Below are 25,887 nucleotides of genomic sequence, written 5' to 3' on the forward strand. Positions count from 1 at the left end.
GGAACGTGTTCTGCGTGATGTGAGCATCACGTTGCTTCGACCCATTTGGAGAAATAGTCGATGGCCACCAGGATGAATCTGTGCCCATTGGATGCCTTAGGATTGATGGGACCAATCACATCGATGCCCCACATTGCAAAAGGCCAAGGTGAGACGAGGTTGAATAACTTGTGAGGTGGTACATTTATTGGATCCGCATAAATCTGACACTTATGGCACTTTCGGAAGTACTCGACGCAATCCTTTTCCACTGTGGTCCAAAAATACCCACGTCGCATGATTTGCTTAGCCATCATGTGTCCATTGGCATGGGTCGCACAATTTCCCTCATGTGTCTCAAAGAGGATTCTCTTTGCTTCTTTCGCATCTACACATCTCAGTAATTCGCCGTTGGAGCTCCTCTTGTATAGGGTTTCTCCACTGGGGAAGTATCCCAATGCTAATCTCCGAATCATCTTCTTTTCATTTCTGCTTGCCCCCAAAGGGAATTCTCTGGTTTTACAGTAGACCAGGATGTCATGATACCAGGGCTTTCCATCGGGCTCTTCTTCAATCATAACGCAATAAGCTGGCTCATCCCTTGCTTTAATCCTCAATGCTTGAGTTGTCTGCCCTTCTTCCATTTGGGCCATAACGGCTAGAGTAGCTAAAGCATCAGCAAATTGATTCTTGTCCCTGCTAAGATGAGTGAAAGAGATTTCCTCGAATTCCTTGATCAGCTCCAGTAAGTACTTCTGATATGGGATCAACTTGGGATCCTTAGTTTGCCATTCTCCCTTGACTTGATAAATTATCAGAGCCGAGTCTCCGTACACCTCCAACTTTCTGATTTTCATTTTGATAGCAGCTTGTAGACCCATCACACAAGCTTCATACTCTGCGACATTGTTGGTACAGTCAAACCTCAACTTGACAGCTATCGGGAAGTGCTTCCCATCAGGGGATATCAATACTGCTCCAATTCCATTACCTGACAAATTGACTGCTCCATCAAAATACATTTCCCATACATCGGCGGGCCTCTCCTCTTCGCAGTCTACTTCATTAATATGCTCATCAGGGAACTCAAAATCCAGAGCTTCATAATCCTGGATAGGATTTTCTGCCAGGAGGTCAGCGATCACGCTACCTTTCACCGCCTTCCGAGTCATGTAGACTATGTCGTACTGGGAGAGTATAACCTGCCACTTGGCTATCCTTCCTGGCACGAATGGGCTCTCGAATACATATCTAATAGGATCCATCCTGGAGATGAGCCATGTCTTGTGATTCAACATGTAGTGCTTGAGGCGATTTGCTGTCCAGGCTAACGCGCAGCAAGTCTTTTCTAAGGAAGAATACCTTGACTCACAATCGTTGAATTTCTTGCTTAGGTAATAAATGGCCCTCTCTTTTCGGCCGGCATCATCATGTTGTCCCAAAACACATCCCATTGAATTCTGCTGAACTGCCATGTACAGTATCAAAGGCCTGCCTGCCACAGGTGGAACCAATACCGGTGGATTTGACAGATACTGCTTGATTTTCTCAAAAGCCTCTTGACAAACTGAATCCCACTGAGTAGAGTTGTTTTTCCGGAGTAATCTGAAAATAGGCTCAGCTTTGGCAGTAAGATTAGAAATAAACCTCGAAATGTAGTTCAGCTTTCCCAGAAAACTGCGCACCTCCCTTTCTGTTTTTGGGGATGGCATTTCTTGAATAGCTCGAACCTTGTCTGGATCTACTTCTATCCCTTTCTCGCTTACTATGAATCCCAACAACTTTCCCGATTTAGCTCCGAATATGCATTTAGCAGGGTTCAGCTTCAAGTGGTACTTCCTGAGCCTTTCGAATACCCTCCTCATCACCTGAACGTGGCTCTCTTCTCCCCTGGATTTAATGATCATATCATCCACGTACACCTCCACTTCTTTATGCATCATGTCATGGAATAATGTGACCATTGCGCGCTGGTAAGTAGCCCCTGCATTTTTCAACCCGAAGGGCATGACCCGATAGCAGAATACTCCCCATTGAGTGATGAAAGCAGTTTTATCCTTGTCTTCTTCGTCCATTGGGATCTGATTGTACCCTGATGCCCCATCAATACACGAACACCTGCCCAATCCCGCAGCATTGTCAACTAACACATCAATGTGGGGGAGAGGGAAATCGTCTTTCAAGCTAGCTTTATTAAGGTCCCTGTAGTCAACGCACACTCTGACTCTCCCGTCTTTCTTCATTACCGGAACGACGTTAGCCACCCATTGGGGATACTTGACCACTTCCAAGAATCCGGCGTCATACTGTTTCTTGACTTCATCCCGAACCTTAAGCAGTGTGTCGGGATTCATTCTCCTTAGTTTCTGCTTCACCGGAATTGTTCCTGGGATTAAGGGAATTTTGTGCGTTACTATCTGAGGGTCCAAACCCACCATATCCTCATAGCTCCAGGAAAACACGTCGAGGAATTCCTTAAGCAGACAGATCATATCTCCCAATTCCTCACTCTCCACTACCTTAAGTTCCCTTTTTACTTCCTCCGTGCCTAAGTTTATTGTGCGCGTTTCGTTTTCACAAGGCATGAGGGAGGGTTCATCTTTTTCATCGTCTTCTTCTGTAAGGTCTTCCTCAGAATCACTTGAAGTAATGGCAGTTATGGGGATTTCAAAATTAACCAGAGGATTTTCTGAATCTATTGGATTATTAGGTGTTAATTGATGAATGGTCCTGAATGAATAAAGAATAGAACATGTTATAAGGATGGAATTTAAAAAGGAAAGAAAGAGAGTGTTGGATTTAAAAATGCGCTATCAATTCATTAATAATATTAATGCCATAAGAAAAGGTCCATTTACAGTATTACACTTGTCACCATGGACAAAGTGATCAAGTGTAGATAACCAGAGGTACTTTACTCGAGATTGAGTACAGGGATATCCTCCGTTGTCCAGTTGTTCAGCTCCTGCCCCTCAACCACTGGCGAGACTAGGGCCTCATACAAGGAGTCCAGTTGGATGACATCGATGGATGGATCATCGGGTGATTCTTCTGTATTTGCCGGATGTTGAATGACCGGTTTGGTGAAGATCTCCGTGATTCTCGGGACTACTTTCATCTTTCCCATCTTCTGGTCAAACCTCTGATCCCGAAGTATTTTCCTCATCCAGAATCGCCCATCCACGAGGGCATCCTCCTCATATCCCAAACCACTACGGCCCACCTTCTGAATAGCCGGTATGGGTTCCACGATCCCTTGTAATGTGGCGCCTAGGCCTTTACCCTCTTCATACCCGTTCTTTGACAAAGACTTTGGCTACCATAGCCATAGCCCCTCCTTCCGGTATCTTGCGGCTCAAGGGCACGGAAAGAACTCTCCAATGATTCTCTACCGCTTCCACATAGGGAAGTGATTGCGGCTTGGTGACCATGATGGCCTCGTCGCCCCTCACAGTGATGATTTTGCCGTCCTTAATGTATTTGATCTTCTGGTGCAAAGTCGAAGGAACAGCATTCGCAGAATGGATCCACGGCCTTCCCAACAGCATAGTGTAAGCCGGCTCAATGTTCATGACCTGGAACGTGATGTTGAAAGTACATGCACCGACTTGGATTGGCAAGTCAATGTCCCCCAGCACCTCTCTCCTGGTACCGTCAAAGGCTCTTACCACCATAGCACTCTGACGTATATATGATTGGTCGACCGGCAGCCTGGCTAAGGTAGCGCTAGGCAGTACATTGAGGGCTGATCCGTTATCGATGAGGACCTTGGCCACTATACAACCCTTGCATTTCACAGTTACATGCAGAGCTTTATTGTGCCCTAAGCCAGCGGGGTCAACCTCCTCTTCAGAAAAGGCTACAAAGATTGATGCCTGGATTTGTTCTACTATCTTCTCAAATTGCCCCGGAGTAATGTCGGGGTTCACAAAGGCTTGATCCAGGATTCTTTGTAAGGCTTGTCGGTGCACTTCCGAGCTCAGGATCAGTGATAACAGTGAAATCCGGGCGGGTGTTTTTCTCAACTGCTCCACCACATCATACTCGCTCTGTTTCATTATTTGGAGCAGCAGTTCTTCATCTTCCTTGTGCTCAATAGGCTCTGCTTCCCCTGCTTTCTCAACCTCCTCTTCCGTGTTTCTGGATGACTCTCCCATTTTTACTTTCCCTTTTCTCTTCTCTCTTTCTTCGTTCCCGTAACACCTCCCACTTCGAGTTATAAACTCGACTTCTTGCTCAGGTGGAGAGGATTTTGTTGCAATAACGGGCCTAGAACTGGTTTGGGGAGTAGTGTTGCTAGCAGGTCCAGCATAAGTCATTCTGAAGTGCTCGTGAGGAGCGAAACATGGTTTTGGTGGTGCCGGAGGTGAGGCAAGACTAGGAGCGGATGTACTGCTTGACGCTCCCTGAGTGAAAACTTGGAAGTTATAGTTCCAAGGGACAGCGTGAGTATTGGTGATGGGGAGCTGAGGTGGAGTTTGGATAACTGTTACCGGCGGAGAGGCTACCGGGGGTGAGAAGGTGATTCTGGGTTTGGAGGTAGAGGCGTTCTGGCTGTATCCGGTGGTGTTCACTCCTTTTTCCGTTTTCAGCCTTGTCTGGCATCTCAGAACCCTGAGAGACAATAAGTTCCGGACTTCTTGCCTGAACCCCTCACAATCTCGCAGCTCATGGTCAGCTGCCCCTCCATGGTAAGGACACCTCGTACTCTCTTCGAATCCCGCTACCTGAGGGCAAAGGTAGCCTTCCCTCGTTGCTACAGTAAAAATCTCCTTAAAGTATGGAACCAGCTCATCCACTTCTGGTGTTGATCCCTCTCCTTTAGACTCTATCATATTTACACCACTGCCCGCATTGTGGTTAGGCAAAGGTTTGAGGTAACATTGGGGAGGGAACCATTTCCCTCGATCTTCAACCACCCGTTTCGGATTAAAGCGTGCACTCTCCCTCTGAGTGCCCCGCAGTTATCAGTTGAATGCCCTTGTGCCCCTCCATGATACTCACAACGGGCAGTGGCATCATACCACCTGGGATATGGCGGCTGGATTGGGTCTAAGGGGACTGGTACGATTTGGTTTATACCGACAAGGTATCGGTATATTTCACTGAGAGGAAGGGGAAGAGGTGGATCAGGGTTCCTTGGTGGCCTCGGGTTGTTTTGCGGTGGGCTTGGTTGTGCTGAGGAGGAGGTGGTCTTGGTTGGAAATTTGTAGGTGGGGCGTATTGTGGGCGTGGTTGTGGATAATTAGGGAAAGAAGGTGGAATGTTTGCGATGGTCCGCCATGAGAGGAGGATATGGCGGTAGTTATTTTGGGGAAATTGGAGGTAATTATTCTGTAGAGTGATGGAATGAACATCACTCTCCTTTTTCTTGCCGAAATTGGCGCTTCTTCACGTGGTTCTCACCAACTCTGTAGTCTTCCTATTCTCGATTAGCTTCAATTCTCTCACCGGCTTGGATGATATCTGAGAAGCTGTTGGAGGTATTTCCAATCAACAGGTTGAAGTAGGGAGCCTTCAATGTTTCAATGAATAGTGAGCAGAGTTCATTGTCGATCCACGGAGGATATACTCGCGCCTTCTCCTCCATCGTTGGGCATACGGCTTAAAACCTTCCCGGTCTTTCTGTACCAGGTTCTGGAGGTCCCTCCTTGTGGGTGCTGCATCACAATTGAATTTGTACTGCTTAAGAAAGGTATCGGCTAAATCCTTCTAGGAGTGCAGCTTGCTCCTGTCCAATTGTATACACCATCTCAGAGCTGCTCCGGAGAGGCTCTCGTGAAAGAAGTGAATGAGAAGTCTATCGTCTTCTGTTAAGGCAGACATTTTGGCAATGTAGGTTGCCAAGTGGATGCGGGGATCTGAGTTTCCGGTGTACTTGTCGAAATCCGGAACCTTGAATTTGGGTGGTACCACCACATCTGGCACCAATCTCAGTGATGACACATCGACTGAACCATACATGTTCAGCCCTTCTATAGCTCTCAGTCTTTCTTCTAGAGCCGATAGTTTCTCATTTTCTCTCGCCCTATGTTCTCCTTCCGCCGTATGATGCGCTCCTCCAACTGGGAGCTGGGGGGTGGAGTAAACTGGAGGGATCGGGATTGAAGGGTGAGGCTCGGCATTTGGGATAGCCGGATAATAGGAAAAAGGTAGGTCATTATTTATGGTCACCGGATTAATGATGGCCTCGGTCCGGATTGATGGTGGAAAGTGAAGGAGGTTGAAGCGTAGTGAGAATCAACCGTTGTAGGAGGTGGGGAGGTAATGGTAGGTTAGGGTCCAAGTGGGCCTATTTTGGGACATCTCCCTCATCATCTTCATAAGTTCTGAAACCTGGTCTTTTAGTTCAGACACTTGCCCCTGTAGGTTCTGTACTTGTTCCTGGTCTTCCATTAGTTTTCTTGTTTGAGATCTTGTTAAGTATACTCGCTGGGGTTGAACCGTGTGCTTGGTCAGACTTGCGTTGTTAGAAGCAATATTGATTTCCTGTGTGGAGCAAAAAGAAAATTTTAAATAAACTTCGAATTTTGCAAAGAAACTAAAAGTCCTGGTCTGGACGAAGGATACAGTGGCATTTGAGAGCCAGGTTGAAATCTGTAAAAAGGATAATCGCCTCAGCTCTATCATGGCATCGTTCGATAGTCTGACTGCGAATGACGGGATTGAATGCGCATTTATGATACCTGTTCATATGGCGCATTTCAATTTTTCACATAACCCTAGCGAGGAAGTTCCTACGGGAGTCATACTATTCATTCACAAATTTTGCTAAACAATGATCCAACAATCACTTCATTAACTGAGTAATTTGTACATCGTATCTTTTACATTGGCCTAGGCTCGAAGGTTCTTTATAATAAGATGACATTTTCTCGAGATACTCATATAGCCTTTCTTCTTGCTTGGCGGGTCGAATGCTTTCGTGAGCGTACTGGATTCTGTAATAGTTCTTGTTTTCCTGTGCTATTGTTCTCTCCACCGGTCAACATTCTCTTCAGTCCTTGATAGAGAGCACTTGTTTTTCTTTCTCTTTCCTTTCTTTAGCACACTCTTTCAAGATATCGTTGATGAGTAGTGCTGCTCTTTCAATTCGAGCTTCTTCTTCTTACTTTCTTGCTTATATTCTTCTACGAGTATCTCTTGGTATTTCATCTTTCCTGAAACTTGCTATTCAGACTTTCGCTTCTTTTACCTCGGCTTGAGAGAGTCTCTTTCCCTTTCCCACTGTACCTCTTGCTCCTCGAACCCCATCCTTTCGGCCCTTACCTCTTCCTTAAGTCTTCTTACTCTCCTTTTAAGTTTCTGTTGGTCCTTCACTGCTTTATTTGTTCCTGTAGTTGTGAGTTCTCGATTAGCCTCTTGTAGTGAGTCATCCGGATGGTCATTCGTTTCTTCTAATAGGACATCTCGAGCGGGTTACCGTCTTGAATTTCACAGATTGAATGTTCTCGGTCCTGTCGCTCTCCATTTAAGATAATCGCCCGAGGTGCTTGGGCCCTTAGGCGATCTTTCCATCAGAGTGACGTTTTCCCAAGATTTGCGAGCCTTTTTTAACCCTTCTTCTCCTTTGAGCTCATGGTAGAAGCAACCTTGGTGGTATTCTTCAATGTTGATCACAGACTGTGTTGAGCCGAACTGCCTCATTACCAATGCCGGAGTGTAACTTGTGTATCCGGTTACTCCGATCAGGGACACCGACTGAATACCCCCTGTACCGATCAAAACGGGTTGGCTTGATGTCCACAGCTTCCTCCAACAGTAATCATGGCTATTGAAACTCAAAATCCGTTCCCACCATTGTTTTTCACTCTTCGGGCTGATCACTAACCGGATCATCTTCTCAATGGGAGGCTGGTCAAGGTACCAAGTCAATCCTTTTGTCTCCACAGGACACATGTGACTGATAATCCAGAGGTATAACAGTTGAGAACAACACTTAAGGGATCCTCTGCCCTGTTGTCTGCAGTAGGTAAGGGTTAATAAAGTCTCCGCAAGGATTGCAGGTATTGGATTAATCTGCTGCCTTTCCACCGTCCAGAACACTTCCACCGCGTTGCAAGTTATGATTCCCAATGGTCCCGGGAACAGAATCAGACCGTAGATTCCCAAAGCGAGAGCTACTGAAGCCCGGTCCCACTGTTTCTCTTGGAGGCATTGATCTAAACATTTCTGGAGATATGTCCAATACCAACCATGTGTTTTTCCCTTGGCAGTTTCTTTGGACTTTACTTCTTCTGGGGGAGAACCCAACATATGAGCCAACCGTTTCCAGGTTTGCCTATGCTCGAGGTGTAAGTAGATCCGGCTCTGCAATGAGTATGGGATCCCCAGCAATGCCTGATATTCTTCCATAGTGGGGACCGTATCAATGTCATTGAAAAAGAATACCCCATATTTAGGATTCCAAACCGACAACATGGCTTTTAATGCCGGGATTTGGACCTTGACTTGCATTAAGGTTGCAATCCTCCCGTACTTCTCTTCAAAACGTACCTTGGCCTGATCGGGAAGCGACCTCCATCCGTTAGACAGACCCTCTAGGCTGTTCATTCTGACCTCTATTTTATTCAGATCTAGCGAAGGTAGCGAGCCAGCAGGTGCCTCGGAAGCATCATTTTGCGAGGGTACCGGACAATGAGCTGATTTGGACCAAAGTTTAGCATTCTGAACCTTTCCTGCCGACTGACTCGAGGATGCCATGATAAAAATGATGCCTATCCTTTTACAGACTCTTGGTTTGGTAATGCCTGTGAGGAAATTCGTTAGTAAGACAAATTAGGGTAATTTTGAATCATACTGTTGACAGAGTGACACGTACACATTTATCAAAGTAGGAAAATGTGTAGGTGTTCTAGTAGGATTCAAGATTACCCTCAAAAGAAATGAACAAAAGGAAATTAAAGCAGAATAGGGTAAGAGAAAGTATGCCCCTTTTGTCCTATAGTAGGGAGACTCCTAACACCGGGTGAGCTCTACCTACCTGGATAGTTCTATCTTATGAGGTAGTTTACTACGGCTTTCAACCATCGTGATAGTTTAGCTCAGGATCTAATTTTCTAAAAGCCACAGGTTCCCAAATTGCCCCTCATCAGAACAAGAGAGCCCCATTCTACCTCTATGATATTATCGGAAAATTCCACGAGTATCACAAAGGATAGAACGAGTTTCAATTTGAGCAAGCCTTCACGGATACTAACGGGTAGAACTCACTGCATCTACATGACCCTCCTACTTTCCTAAAAGGGTAAGAAAGCCGGGTGAGGACCATAGTGTGTGAGGACATTGTGTAAGTGTTCAGTGTGTGAAGGGACACCTTTACCTCTTCCCAATTCAGGGGGATTTTATTTTCCCATTTTTCGTTTTTCTTCCTTTTGAAATGAAGAACACTGTGAGAGATAGAACATGCAAGACAAAATAGTTAGCGAATAATAATTAACATATAAGACATCGCGAGTGAGCCCATCTAACTATAATTTGATCGGACAAAAATTAAATCTAATTTTGGACCACTAGACCAGGTTAAGTCGGTAGTCCCAGTAGTCGCCAAGTCGCAATGGGACTTTGCGGTCGCTGACGATCACTCACCAAGTGGGAAAAAGTGAGGAGTCGCCACCTTAGTTTTGAGGAAACTAAAGAAAACCATTTGAGAAGTTAAATTAAAAATGAAACCACTTCAAAACAGAGATTCTAAGTTCGGGTCCGTAAACGGGTGGGGAAGGTGTTAGGCACCCCACCTCGTCCCTTAATAAGGGTAAGTAGATTTAATTCTGCGTCCTTTACAAATTAGTTAGGAGGGCTTAGGCGGCAATGTTAATCCTTTTGGTAGAAGGAATATTTGATTTTTCACTAAATTTGGATCACCCAGATACATAAGTAAATGAGACAACCTCAGTGAATGGGTGTGAGAATCGGATAAGAACTCTCCTCCAATCTCTTTTAAGTTGTTTATTAAAATTTTGAGGGGAGACCGGATAAGAACCCTCCTCCGATCTCTTTTAAGTTATTTATTTGAAGTTTTGAGGATGAGACCGGATAAGAACTCTCCTCCGATCTCTTTTAGACGTTTATTAAAATTTGGGGTTGAGACCGGATAAGAACTCTCCTCCGATCTCTATCTAATAGTTATTTATATTTTGAGTTGTGACCGGATAAGAACTCTCCTCCGGTCCCTATTTAATAGTTATTAAAATTTTGGATTGAGACCGGATAAGAACTCTCCTCCGATCTCTTTTAGACGTTTATTAAAATTTGGGGTTGAGACCGGATAAGAACTCTCCTCCGATCCCTATCTAATAGTTATTTATATTTTGAGTTGAGACCAGACAAGAACTCTCCTCCGATCTCTTTTAAATTAGAAAGGAGCCTGAAAGGGATTTCTCCGATGTCCCGAATTTTGGTGTCCTAAGAACCTAAAAATAAGGGTCCTGAAGTTTAAAGATGTTGAGGATAAGATTTCTCAATACCTTTTGGCTAGATGGGGAAAACTAGACTTGATTTACCGACCTCCCATGTATTCATTTTACCAGTATCTTTTGTAGCTAGACCTATTCTGTTTCGTTTACTTTGGTCTTATTCCACTCTATGACATCTTTGTCGAGTGGCTGTTTACGTCAACCTAATAGTTTGGCTATCTTCCAGACGTGTTATTCAGGTCCTTTCTTTTAAAGGAGACCTCTAAGTTGCAGCTACCTACGTTTACCCAACCATTTACATACTACTAGGAGTTAGAAAACTTGTTTTCAGAAATGACGGAGATCAATAAAATGAACTGATCACTAAAAAGATGATTTGAGAGTGACTTTCTTTGGGATTGCTTGTGCAGAAATGATCTTGAAGAAAATCGCAGATGTAAGAAGAACAAGGAAAATGCGGGAAATAAACGTAGACACTTAATAAAACAGTAGCATGAACTCTTACAACAACATTTTTCTTGGGTTCTCTCGTACAAAATAATCTTGAAGAAAGTTGCAGATGTATGAAGAACAAAGGAAGTGCAGAAAATAAACGTAAACAGCAGTATGAACTCTTACCTGTGAGGAGCCGGGTCTACTAAAATAGTTACGGGGTGGCAAACAGGGATGAGACAGTAGACTGATTAGCCTGAGGGTGGTGTTCTTCGTGAACTGGAGGGTACTTAGCTAAAGAAATGAGTGATATGAAGTTGATCTTGGGCAGTGAAAACAGAGATGATAAAAGACAGAAAGTGAGAGTATGACCAGATAATGAACAAACTGGAAATATAGAGTTCCAGTATTCAAAATCTCTTCAAGAAAACACTTCAGAAAACTAGTTTCCAAAGTCCTTTTAATCAACACTTCTAAATAGCAGAGTAACAAACTAAATGAATTTTCAGAGTTCCTCTTGCTATAATAACAGCCTCTCGTCTATTTTTCCGTCCCCTGAACAGTTTTTATGCCGGTATTTATAGGAATCGGGTGCTCTTTGTGAAGGGTCAGGATTTATTTGAGGGAGATGGAGGGTCGAGATCTCGATGGACATGATCGGAGGTTCAGGAATTAAAGAGAATCGAAATGAATGGTTGAGATCACTCTTCATAATATTTGTCCTTTTCTTCTTTCCATCTGACGGTCCCAAATTTCCTTGTCCGGAACGATCCGAGGGCTAAGAGTGAAAGACGCTGGTATTGTCGTCTTCTCTCTTGATCTAAGGGTTCCGGGTTTGTCCTTACAAGTGGGATCAACGGTGGAGATTGGGATGTCTGGATGTCATGACATACCCGCACCACAAGATTAAGGCGATTCTTAGGCGTGCGGTGGAGATCTCGTCGCCACGCTTTAACTACCTCGGCTCGATTCTCGACGGTTATTGGGATTTGTCTTATTCTTTTGTCTTCCGATCCCTCCCTAGCTCCTATTCCGATCTCTCATGCGATCTCCTATCTCCGATCTCTATTATCCCTTAATCGGCCGGATTCGGTCCAAGCATTAATTACATCTCGATTCTCGGCGTCCGCCGCTTTCCGCCGACATTAAATGCCCATTTCCCCTATATATACCCCGTCGACGGAGACATTTTCTTCATCGACTTTCCTCTCTTCTTTTCTTACTTTCCTCGTTTCTATTTGCCCGGTGGAAGTTCGCTATAATCGTGGCTTTGATCTTTTCCGATGAACTTCTTTACTTACCGATCAAAATTCACGATCCGGTGATCGAATGACCTTTACCGATGATGGTGAGAGGACCGGATTTGACCGATCATTGCGGACTTTGGTTGTACCGATCTCGAGTCGCTCAACCGAGTTCATTCGGCTTCTCATCGCATTGGTTGTTCCGGCGACGTCTTTCCTCCACATTGGGTGTTCCGGCAGCCGGTCGGTTTCAGTGGTAACATCGGTGACGATGTCTCTCATCTTCATGGGAGTCATAGTCACCCCATCCGAGCCGCACATCTATCCGATGCCAACAGGTCTCCTGGTCAAACACACCTTTTGATTCAGCCACAAGACTAGGCTTTGACATAGGCCTTTTAGATAGGATGTTCCACCGGTCTCTAGAGATCGCCCAAATGATGTAATCCTGAAATGTAATCAGATCTCTAGAGATTGCCCAAATGATGTAGTTAGACCTTTATTGTAGTCTGATCCCTAGAGATCGCCCAAATGATGTATTTTATTTTCAATGCAATCCGATCTCTAGAGATCACAGAAATGATGTGATCCAATGTTAGTGTAATCCGATCCCTAGAGATCGCCCAAATGATGTAATCCGAACTTTTGAAAATAAAGACTTTATTTTGTCGGTTATCATCTTATTATTTTTGCATTGATTATTTTCCGATCTCTAATGTGGTTATCCGATCTGGTTCTTTACCTGAATGACACTTAACTGATCCTTTATTCAAAATATTTAGCTCATTATGCCGATCTCTAATTAACCGATCTCTGAACATTCAGATTTTTGAGAGAAGTGTCGTAATTTGTCGAGTTCCACCAATCGATGCGCTGCCTAGAACCTCGCGAGCATTAAATGCTCGGACTAGTATAAATAGGGGTGGGAGGGTTAGCCAGTTGTTCTCTCATTCCATTTTCAATCCTCTGCTCACAACTTCGAAGTTCTCTCATTTTCTCAAGTTCTTCCGACGCCGATCAGACTCCGGTAAGGGCTTTGATCCTCTTTTTAATTTAAATTCTTTGTTTCTTTTGAAAATGAACGGTGCCGAAGGTCAGAGAGCGGCGAGGCTTTAATGAATGTGAGGACTTAGCATTGATTCAATCCTTTGTGAGGAGAGATCGGAAATGTGACCGCCTATCAAAGAGGGATCGGAAACGTGGTTAGCTGTTCAAAGAAGAATTTTTATTGATTCTAGGGGTCGGCCAAAATATGGTGTCGACAGACATGACAGGATAAGATAGGGTGCTCCGGCATCAAATGTGGCACTCCTCGCTCGGCTGTACAGTAGACGGGTAAGGGGCGTCACATTTAGTGGTATCAGAGCAAAGGTTTAGGCGATCCTAGACCTAGATAGATAGAAAGAAATAGTTGCATCACATGCATGGGCCTTTAGATAGAGTTGAGGTGACACTAATGTAGATATGTTCTTTGTCTGTTTTATAGGATCGATGGCATCTAACATCAGAGCACGAGTCTCCAAGACCAATAGAGGAAGAGGTAGAGAGTCACGCACATGCACCTGCGTCTAGTCGGGGGCACAGTAGCAGTAGAGCAGAACCATTATTGGGTACTTTAATAAGAACACAACAGGCCTTTCTAGAACAGATGACTTAATTGCTCCATCAGATCACCAGAGCTATGCCACCACCTCCCAACCAAGATATAGGACCCCAGATAGAGAGCTAGAAATGATGAGCATTCAGAGGGACAAAAGATAAGAGAGGGTCTAGACTGCCGCCTAGCAGCTGCTATAGAGAGCAAGAAACCCAGGGGGTCTCAGGGTCAGATTCAGAGCAGAGAACAGAGGCAGAGGTTCCTGTTTGTCCCATGGAGAGGAGGTCAGACGAGTGTATCAGTTGGCAATTCTATGGGTCCTGTAGCATGGAGATAAACTCCAGTGCCAGTTTATACACATTGTGGGAAGAACCACAGAGGAAAGTGTAGACTGCTGATGGGTGGATGTTTCAGATGTGGGTCCACATAGCATTTTTTGAGAGATTGTCCACAGAGGAGTGCTCCCAGAGCTCCACCACAGACTCAGAGATCTGTCCCGATAGTATAGAAGGGTAGAAGACCGATGAGGCCAGAGATAGCTGGTACATCACAGAGAGCTTCTGAGATTATAGAACAACCCGAGGTTGAAGTAGCACCCCGCGTGTACGCTATGGCTCAAGAGGAACCAGACTTGATAGACGTTGTCAGAGGTACATTTTCTAATTATAATACCTTTAAATATGTATTGATAGACCCTAATTATGTTCACCCCTATATATGCATTGTACCTCCTGTTGAAAGAGGATACCGCTAGATGGGTCAGAATATGACATACTTGTCATCAACCCTTTAGGTCATCAGGTGATTGTAGATTATCAACCGAAAAGGATCGTGTTAAAAATAATGGATGGAAATAAGAAAGAGACTATATATGAGATGAAAGAGGATGAGTGCAGAACTGATTGAGGATAAGTATAGGAAAAACGTGATCTATTGGGATATACCGTGGTAACTACGCAATGTTCTCAATATTTGTGCTGTAAGCTGCAGATTACAACACCAACTTGGGACAATTGTGTAGAGCTATATATTTTCGATAGTAAATCGAGATAGGGATAAGATTATAGAGCTAGATCTAGTAAGACAGACTAAGGATTAGCAGAGATCTACATAACTGAGATAGTACGATTACATGAAGTGTCGATATCACTCATATCTAATTGAGACCTAAGATTTACTTCAATGTGGTTACAGGGTCATTGGGCACTCAACGCACTTCAAGATGCGGTTTTCATCCCTGCATGGATGGACAGTCTGAAAGGGTGTTAAAGGTAACCCTTAGAACTTATTAAATTGTTATAGATGTTAAAGACATGATAGTAATGATATGACATGAATTATATGATAGGTATTGGAAAATATGTTAAGAAGTTGTGTCATCGATTGTGAAGGGAATTGGGATAAGTATCTTCCTTTGGTAGAGTTTGCTTATAACAACAGTTGCCAAACCACCAAAAAAAAAAAAAAGGCTCCATACAAAGTATTGTGTGGGAGGAGATGCAGGACTCCCTTATGTTGGATAGAAATGGGAGAAGAGAAAGTAGTGGGCCTAGACCTGGTGAGACAGATAGAAGAAAAAGTGAAACTCATTAGAGACAATTTGAAAGCTGCCTCAGACAGACAGAAGTCATATGTTGACTTGAGGAGAAAGGATATACAGTATGAGGTTGGTGATAAGGTGTTTCTCAAGGTATCACTTTGGAAGAAAGTGCTGAGATTTAGTAAGAAGGGTAAGTTAAGCCTTAGGTTTATTGGTCCATACGATGTCATTGAGTGTGTGGGTCTAGTAGCCTACAGGCTAGCTTCACCACCTGAGCTGGACAAGATTCATAATGTACTCCAGGTGTCGATACTTAGGAGACACAGATCAGATCCTTCACATGTCATTTCAGCAGAGGAGATAATTGTGCAACCTGATTTAACATATGAAGAAGAACCAGTTAGAATCTTGGCACGGTAAGTGAAAGAACTCAAAAAATGAGAGGATTCCATTAGTGAAAGTCTTGTGGAGACAACACAACACAGAAGAAGCAACATGGGAGTGCGAGGAGACAATGAGGCAATAGTTCCCTCAACTCTTCACATCAGGTAAATTTCGAGGATGAAATTTTTATTTAAAGGGGAAGAATTGTAATGCTCTCATCGTAGGTAGTCCATACATTCTACTCATGACGACCAATATCTATTCTGATTTGTCGGTGTGTGGGACCACACTTAAACTATAGTGAAGAGACCTAAATTAATGAAATAAATGTAAAGAAAATTTAATAAATATAGAAAATAATTTTGGGACCCAATTTTAAGGTTTATTTAGGTAAAAAAATGATATTAAAGATGTTAAAAAAAATTTAGAGAAAATAAAATAAAATTTAAGAGAATTTAATTAATTAGTACAAAAATAATAAAAATAAACTGATGAGCACCCTGAAGGGCATTTTGGTCATTTCACCCCCCCGAGGTGAATTTTGACCTAAATGTCAAAATAAAAATTTAGAGAATAAAATAATTAACATAAATTAAAAAAATTTATGAAATGAATTGGAAAATGAGAAGAGAAAAGAAAAGAAAAGAAAATGAAAAAGGCTTATGACATAAAATAAAAATTAAGTACAATACAAATATATTTATATAGACACAAGATGACAAAAGCCACCAACCATCTTCTTCCTCCCTCTTCTCTCCCTCTTTTGGCCGGCACACATGCTCTCTTCTTCCACCATTTTCCTTTAAGATTCAAGCTTGAATTCCTCTCTAACCATCCTCCAAAAGCCATGGTCCCCTTTATTAAAAATACTCCTCACTTCATAAGGAAGCCATAGATACCAATAAGAAGTAAAAAAAAAAGGTTAGTGCACTAATCTCTCTTCTTCTCTTCATTAAACATGAAAAACATGTTTAGCCAAGTATAAATATCATGAAAATAAAAAGAAAATCTTGAGGAAAGAACCCTTTAATTTTCAGCAACCATGGAACCTTGAGGTTTGTTACTTTCAAGTGATGAAAAATGGTTCCATGAGAATGTGTGATGAGTTGATATGTTTGGGAGTTTGATTTTGTAGTGTTTGTGTAAATTTAAAACTTTGAAAACTAGGGTTGTGTAAATGCTTGAGGACTTTGTGTAAAATGCTTGAAATTGACCTATTGAGTTGAGATTGCTGCTTATAGAAGGGTCATGCATGCAAATTAAAGTAAGGAAGTTTGAGGAGATTGAATTTTGGAAGTGTCAATTTTCTACAGGTTGGGACTCAATGAGTCCAGTGGGTTTGTGGAACCATGAAAATGTATAATTCCAATTGGTATGAGGCCAATTGAAAGTGAAATTAGACTCAAAATAGCCCATTTTTCGTGGAGACACCATGCCTAAATTTTGTCAAAAACTTGACCCAAATACTGCCCAAATCCGGATTACCCTGCACCAAACTCAGAAAATGACCAAATATATAGTATATGTTTATTTGGTCATAACTCCCTCTATACTGGTCCAAATGACCTGAATTTGATACCATTGGAAAGCCTAGATATAGGGCTACAATTTCCATGAAAACCACTTAACCCAGAAATGCCAAAAACCAAACCAAATTGCTGGCCCAAATTGGTTCACAAAACTGCCTAGAATTAGGTTGTCCAGAAACTGCTGGATATAAACTCACCCGACCAGTTTTGGAAAAATTGCCATAACTTGGTCTACAAGAACTCAAATGTAATAAAACCAGTGAAAAATGTCCATAAGACACAGACCTACAAAATTTTTTTTTTGACCAAAACCCAGAAATCAAGATAACTAGGTCAAATAGTTAGAACAAATCATTGCATCAAAATCTGCAATCTGACCAAACTTTACTTGACCCCAGAACAGTCTTTTAGTCATAACTCCCACTAAAAAAATCCAATTGAGATGAGCCATACCTTTCCAGAAACCTAAGAGACAGAGCTACAATTTTATGTTAGAGACCTTCCTCAAACTATGCTTGTAAGAACCTCAAAAAGTGACATGTAGTCACTGTTCTGAACTGAGCCCCTGTTGGCATAGGGTATATGAGCCCAGGTCAGTTATTTGGCCATAAATAACTCCACAAAACTTGAAAATTTGTGATAAAAAATTTTGAGTGATCATAAGATATAGGAAAACAATTTTTATGAAGATCACTATGCCTAAAAGTGACTGCAACATGTTCCATTAATTAGGTAAACTCTAAGTCCAAAAGCTGCCCAGTTATGGAACTAGAATCTGGAAATGAGTCAGTTATGGTTATCCGACAATAACTTGAGTTCTAAAAATCAAATTGACATGATTCAAAAGGGAAAATAAAGATAAGACATAGAGGAACAACTTCCATGAATGAAGTGTGGCCAAACAGTGGCTACAAACTGATAATATGGATAGGTAAAAGTAAGACACAAAAACTAAAACTAAAGAATTGTCCATGAGATAAATTGTCTAATGGTAGGAATTTAACCCTAGCAAGCCATTAAACACTAAATTACATGAAAGGGGTATGTGGGATGTCACGACCTAGGGATGGGGTTGGGACGTGCTTGTTCAACCAACTACGCACTGGGGTGGAAACTTCGTGTCCCACATCGGAAACGGGAAGAAAAGATTTGGGCCATATATGTGGGAGCCTTCCTCACCTGGTCAGCGCGCTTTTGGGAATGAAACCTCCCAAGGGACAAATCCGTGAGGCCCATGGGCCAAAGCGGACAATACTAACTGGAGAAGGATCGGGCTGTTACATTTGTGGTATCAGAGCCGCTCCGCGTGCAACCTTGAACGATGGTGGGGCAAACCTCAGCGAGGACGCTGAGTCCCATAAGGGGGGTGGATTGTAACACCCTAGGCAAATCCCACATCGACAAAACATGGGAGAGATGCTGGGTTTATAAGTTATTGGTTCGTAACCCCTAGTAACGCGTTTTAAAACCGTGAGGCTTCGGCCCAGAGCGGACAATATCATTAGTGGACCGGGCCGTTGCATTTGTGGTATCAGAGCTGGACTCCCTATAGTACGGTGTGTGGTGTGAGGACGCACTAGGCAGAAGCTGGTGGGCTTGTCACGACCCAAGGATGGGGTTGGGACGTGCTTGTTCAACCAGCTACGCACTGGGGTGGAAACTTCGTGTCCCACATCGGAAACGGGAAGAAAAGATTTGGGCCATCTATGTGGGAGCCTTCCTCACCTGGTCAGCGCGCTTTTGGGAATGAAACCTCCCAAGGGACAAATCCGTGAGGCCCATGGGCCAAAGCGGACAATACTAACTGGAGAAGGACCGGGCTGTTACATGGGACCTTTTTTTCTACTATAAAATGATATGTACATTTCAAAGAAAAAAGTAATAATGTGTAATTGCTCAATTTGATGTGTATAGTCCAAACAGTGAAACTGAACCTAAAGAAAGGTTCTCGAATTAAATTGTTTTTAGTAAGGACTTATCCCTAATAAGTCATTACATGCTAAATTACATGAAATAGGTATGTGGGACCTACTTTCTCACTACAAGGTGACATCAAATTAGTTGATACATAAAATGTAAATTTACCTAAATGGTTTGCTAAACACATAAGTTATAGGAAAATACACTTGGAACCTATGTTTTCATAATATATGAAATAACAATACTATAAATATGTATAGTACATGACATAAAATAATGAGAGTGATAAATACATAAGTTATACGAATAAGTGCTTGGGACCTATGTTCCCATTATAATAACATGGAAATGGTGTAAAGCATAGGTAGTACATGAAGTGAAATAAAAATATGTTATGAATCCTAAATAGTACATAGCATGAAATAATAAAACTATAAGTGCTTAATAGTACTAATTTGCCAAAAGTATGCCTAGGCTTATATGTGTATAGCTGGATCGATTGGTATACCAAGTAGGGACCACAGATTGCAGCACTGCTTACAGAGCAAATCATGAACTGACAATATATGTCTGATATGATTGTTCTACAGGCTATATGCCTACCCATTGGCCATTATGCCTAACCTTATTTCTGGCTTTACAAGCCTAACAGCAGGCCTCGTGCTTGACAGCTGGCCTCGTGCCTGACAGATGTGTACAGGGTAGACATATGGCTGTCTAATCTGTATACTCCCATATATCCAGCATTATAGCTTGTTATAGGTTACTTAAGCATAAATATTCTAATATGACATGAAATACATCGATATGACTTAACATACACTAATATGATTCCAAAGACTCTAAAATGAGTTTAAAAAGCCAGAGAAATGAATAGAAAAGATACTGCTAAATTTAACTGTTTCCAAAGTGTAGAAAATTTATAAATGTCTTAGAATTGATGACAAATTCACTTATATGAGTTAAATTTTACCATTGAAATAGAGTGCATGTAGTTAATATACAAATATTTACTAGTCAAATTAAAATAATTTTTTAAAAAGAAAATTAAATACTTCATTGGGTTTTTTTACTTATTATTTTTTTTCCTCTTGGCATGCATATTCCTGTTGCTTAATTACTTTATTAAGTGCAAAGTAATATTGTATGGATAGGATGCAATAGAGGAGATGAACATGCTGAAGAAAGAAATTGAGATACTCCAAAAAGGAGTCAGGTATCAATTACCAATTAATGATTCTTTTATAATATAGTTAAAAATTAATAACTAGAATTCACTAATTTTTTTTTCTACATTTCTTGTGTACATTCTACAGGTACTTGCTTGGAGGGAGGTCTGAGGAAATGACAATGGATGAATTACTAATACTAGAAAAAAAAATCTAGAAATTTGGATTTGCCACATTCGTTCAACAAAGGTATCAAAATTTAATTAATCTTAAAACAAATTAAGTTTATTTTGGCATTTTATTTATATTAATTTAAGGTAACTATTAATTAATTTTTATAAAGGTTGACTAATTTTTTAGCTAATGGTACACAGATGGAAATATTATTCAAAGAGATCTGGCTGCTGAGGAGCAAGGTTAGTACTCAATTTTTTTTTTTAATTATTAAATTCTACAGCTGTATTGTTTTATCAATTGTTTTCTTATAAATTGATGACAAATTTTCAATTTTCTGAAAAAAAAAAACGTATGTATAGCATAACTATAATATTATAATTCATTAAAGCTTAAATGGGCCATTAAGTTGGTAATTTATTGATTGGGAGTTTTATGTCAAGGTTGAAGTCATAATTAACATTTTTTTTATATAAAATTTGGTAATTATTAATAAAATCAAAAGATAAGTAGAGTATTATTTTCTCACTTGAAGAAAAAAAACATAGATATAGATAATTATTTTTTTTTTTTGAAATGATTTGACTAGAGCAAAATAATTGTTCGGATAATAAATAGTCTTTTTCATTTTGGACAATTAAATAAACTTTTTGCAATACTGCCCTTTCGATAACTTATTATGTCTATTGCCCGCAAAAGAGATTAAACCACCAAACATGAAAGGAAGAACAAACTATGCTACCAGATTCTGTTGATAGAAGATTATTACCCATACCTAAAGATTCAAAGTCCCCAATCAAAAGAATCAATAATTCACACTGTATTTTGAATTGCCAAAGTCCATACAAATATAGCAAAAAAAATAAATAAATAAATAAAATCCCACTATGGGGAAAAAACAAAGCCCCAAAAATGGGAGAATATGTTAGTAGTATGCCCTAGAGCATATCATTTAGTATATATCTTGTATATATTTTATTAATAAATGGCATTTCCACTTTTCTGTTTATATAATATATTTATGTGTAATAGAAAAGGTCCATTGATATTTTGTTAGAAATATTATTCTTAAGTTGTTAAGAATATGAGTGACAATATTTCTAGCACAAAGTATCATAAATAGGTTCACAATCGAGGATACTTCATAATAAGGACATGACTTATCCAGAAAGATTGTATTCATGTTTGTTCCCAAGTTATTTATATGAGATATAAATAAGATGGAATGGTGAGTCTCATGCCATATAACAGACATGATAGGCACTTATAGATAATAAGTAGGCCGAACCAGTGACACTTATGACAAGCACATGGAGTTTATTCTTGTCAATGTTTTGTCATAAATCATATCAGCGCATATAATCTTTAGACCTGAGATAGCACAGTTATCTTGTATATAGGTAGTTTGAGTTTGATACTGCTTTCATACTTGTACTGTGTATGGGTATATGGGCATGTGTTGGCTCCTACTAGTTATATATGGAGGTAGGTGTTGATCAAGATGGAATCTGTTCCTCTAAGTAAATAGAGATAAAATCCTATGTTCATTTAATTGTTCTTGATGTTTCAAGTTCCTGGCCAGGACAGATAGATTTATTCAGAAAAGAGTTTCTGATGAGAAAAATCTTTTTAATCAAGAACTGGAATTAAAAGAGAACATAATATTCATAGCAAATAGAGTTTGACATAAACCATGACTCCAGCTTGAGTTGGGATTTTGTAACAGAGAGATTCTAGTGCATGGTAACATATGATTATAGGTTCATTTAAGGTAAACCTTATTACTAATTGGGTGGCTATGGCATGCTATGCTAGGTGTTAACCATGGTCTATGAGGTTCATAAAATGATTTAGAGAAATTATTTATGGTAAGAAAGAGTTCTGATGATATTAAGAGTTGATATCATGTCTCATTGCCAATTAGTGATGAGCCTAGTAAGTCACACACATACACAAGTTATCACCTATTTAAATATGATTTAATTAATTAATTAAAGAGTTTAATTGATTAATTAAATAGGTTTGGTTTGCAATTAGATTGCAAAGTCCCTAGCATGACTTGAAACCAAATCTAGATTATTGGATGTATAATATAAGTTAAATTTATATTTAAAGTGTTTAAATATGAATTTAATTAATGAGAAATTAATTAATAGAGATTAATTAATTAATTTATATTTGATATAAATTAATTAGAAGAAGAAAATAATTATTTTGGGTTAAGAACTCAAAATTAAGACACAGGGGCATTTTGGTCATTTCATTGTGACACGTGGCACCATGAGATGGTGACACATGGGATTACACATAAGCTTGCCAAATGTTTTTTTTTTTAATCATGTAAGATGATTAAAATCAAGATTAAATATTAGTTTGACACTTGGCACAATGTGATTGGGTCACTTAAACCTAGAGCTAATCAAAAGGTGACATGTGGCTAGGGTTTAATGTGTTAACCTAGCTATTTAAGTGTGGTTATGAAAAAAAAAAAAACAACCAGCAGCCACACTCCTTTGTCACGCCACTTTGAGGGTTTTTTTTCTCTTCATCTCTCATCAATTCAAAGAGATTAGCCATCAATCTCTTGAATTAAGAACACTAGAAATTGTTTCTAGTGTCTTGTTTACATCTCTAATCTCTTAAAAGGCAGAACTTGAATTTCTAATTAATAGAAAAAGCTTTAGAAGCTATTCAAGGGCTGCCATAGGTGTTCTTGGTGTGGACAAGCTAGAGGGACAATATCTGGTGTCCTGAAGACGAATCTCAAAGGCGCAAACACGCTGCAGTTCATCAAGAGGTTAGTGTAATCGTTCTTGATTTAATCTAGGGTTCTAAAATTAATCTGATTAATTTTAAAATCTTAAATGGCAAATACAGATCCAAAAACATATTAAAAGAGTTTTAATATGTTGTTAATCATTGAAATCAAATAGATAAAAATAAATCTTGCATGATGCATGTGACCCTAGGTGAAAATTTTTGAATTCAATGGTATAAACTTGTGTTTTTCACGCTTCCGTTCCTTCAGAATAGGACCCCAATATTAGGAGGAGAACCTCATATGTGTTTTAAACGAACACAAATATGAAAAAAGAAACCCAATATTTAACATCTATTTTTCTTTTAAAACATTTTCAAAATAGAAAATATAAAATTAAAGCTACAATCTTGCAATTAAAAGAAAATTGATATAACAGACACACAATTAATGTATAGTAACATAATCAAAATAAAGAGAAGAGAAAAAGAACGAATATAAGATTTATGTGTTTGGCTGTAAGGTCTACATCTGTAGACAAGACGAGAGAAAAAGCTTTACAATGATAAAAAAAAAAAAAGCAAAATATAATCACATAGAACTTTCAAACCCTAACACAATGTGCTTTCCAAATTTCTTAGAATACTATCACAATAGGTAGAAAAATATAATATTCTCCACCACTGACCTTACAAAATATTCCATTCAGGTCATAATACGAAACTTTTCAAGTTAAGACATAATTCGAGTCCATGAGATATATCCAAAATTTAGGCCACATAAAATAATTATTTTTTCCCTTGGCTTAAATTCCCTTCATCATGAACAAAATTGGCCTAACACCTTGTCTTGCCAAATGCCTTTGCAAGGGCTAATAAGTAATACAAATACTAACTAGGTCTAAGTAAAGCCTAAACTTGCTTACTAGGGTAGCCTTAGTTATCATATTTGCTGGATTATCATGTGTAAAGATTTTATATACAACTACAGTACTCTATGATACAATATTCTGAATGAAGCGACATCTAACATCAATTTACTTTGTGAGATGAATGGCATTCTTGAAGGAACGGAAGCGTGAAAAACACAAGTTTATACCATTGAATTCAAAAATTTTCACCTAGGGTCACATGCATCATGCAAGATTTATTTTTATCTATTTGATTTCAATGATAAACAACATATTAAAACTCTTTTAATATGTTTTTGGATCTGTATTTGCCATTTAAGATTTTAAAATTAATCAGATTAATTTTAGAACCCTAGATTAAATCAAGAACGATTACACTAACCTCTTGATGCAATCGCAGCGTGTCTCGCGCTTTGAGATTCGTCTTCAGGACACCAGATGTTGTCCCTCTAGCTTGTCCACACCAAGAACACCTATGGCAGCCCTTGAACAGCTTCTAAAGCCTTTTCTATTAATTAGAAAATTCAAGTTCTGCCTTTTAAGAGATTAAAGATATAAACAGGACACTAGAAACAATTTCTAGTGTTCTTAATTCAAGAGATTGATGGCTAATCTCTTTGAATTGATAAGAGATGAAGAAGAAGAGATAAAAACCCTCAAAGTGGCGTGACAAAGGAGTGTGGCTGCTGGTTGTGTTTTATTTTCTCATAACAACACTTAAATAGCTAGGTTAACACATTAAACCCTTGCTACATGTCACCCTTTGATTAGCTCTAGGTTTAAGTGACCCAATCATATTGTGCCAAGTGTCAAACCTATATTTAATCTTGATTTTAATCATCTTACATGATTAAAAAACATTTGGCAAGCTTATGTGTAATCCCATGTGTCACCATCTCATGATGCCACGTGTCACACCTCGTGAAATGACCAAAATGCCCTCGTGTCTTAATTTTGAGTTCTTAACCCAAAATAATTATTTTCTTCTTCTAATTAATTTATATCAAATATAAATTAATTAATTAATCTCTATTAATTAATTTCTCATTAATTAAATTCATATTTAAACACTTTAAATATAAATTTAACTTATATTATACATCCAATAATCTAGATTTGGTTTCAAGTCATGCTAGGGACTTTGCAATTTAATTGCAAACCAAATCAATTTAATTAATCAATTAAACTCTTTAATTAATTAATTAAATCATATTTAAATAGGTGATAACTTGTGTATGTGTGTGACTTACTAGGCTCATCACTAATTGGCAATGAGACATGATATCAACTCTTAATATCATCAGAACTCTTTCTTACCATAAATGATTTCTCTAAATCATTTTATAAACCTCATAGACCATGGTTAACACCTAGCATAGCATGCCATAGCCACCCAATTAGTAATAAGGTTTACCTTAAATGAACCTATAATCATATGTTACCATGCACTAGAATCTCTCTGTTACAAAAACCCAACTCAAGCTAGAGTCATGGTTTATGTCAAACTCCATTTGCTATGAATATTATGTTCTCTTTTAACTCCAGTTCTTGATTAAAAGATTTTCTCATCAGAAACTTTTTTCTGAATAAATCTATCTGTCCTGGCCAGGAACTTGAAATATCAAGAACAATTAAATGAACATAGGATTTTATCTCTATTTACTTAGAGGAACAGATTCCATCTTGATCAACACCTACCTCCATATATAACTAGTAGGAGCCAACACATGCCCATATACCCATACACAAGACAAGTATGAAAGCGAGATCAAACTCAAACTACCTATATACAAGATAACTGTGCTATCTCAGGTCTAAAGATTATATGCACTGATA

At 39.7% G+C, this 25,887-nt stretch overlaps 1 pseudogene; it reads left to right on the plus strand.

Annotated features, from left to right (window-relative positions):
* Positions 1-14,190: 14,190 nt before the first annotated feature.
* LOC110667331 (agamous-like MADS-box protein AGL12) overlaps positions 14,191-25,887 on the plus strand; it is a 29,548-nt pseudogene continuing 17,851 nt past the window's right edge.

This window comes from Hevea brasiliensis, unplaced genomic scaffold, assembly GCF_030052815.1.
Source record: "Hevea brasiliensis isolate MT/VB/25A 57/8 unplaced genomic scaffold, ASM3005281v1 Scaf150, whole genome shotgun sequence".
In the NCBI taxonomy this organism is placed as follows: Eukaryota; Viridiplantae; Streptophyta; class Magnoliopsida; order Malpighiales; family Euphorbiaceae; genus Hevea; species Hevea brasiliensis.